Here is a 219-nt window from a genome sequence, read left to right on the forward strand (position 1 = left end):
TCAAAATATCAATGAATATTAATTCTAATTAGATGAGCGGGACTTGTAGCTTTTTGCTTCTGAATAGTTTTGGCATCTCACTTTTTCCTTTGAAGTTTAAAATGATTGGCTTCTCTAGGAACTTAGAATTTCGGATACTGTTATTGAATTTCCTAGTTAAGCATGTTGATTCTTGAACACAGCTACTTATGAGTCTTGGCCGTGGCCCTAAGCATTTTG

This window comes from Arachis duranensis, chromosome 10 (genome assembly GCF_000817695.3).
Source record: "Arachis duranensis cultivar V14167 chromosome 10, aradu.V14167.gnm2.J7QH, whole genome shotgun sequence".
Taxonomy (NCBI): domain Eukaryota; kingdom Viridiplantae; phylum Streptophyta; class Magnoliopsida; order Fabales; family Fabaceae; genus Arachis; species Arachis duranensis.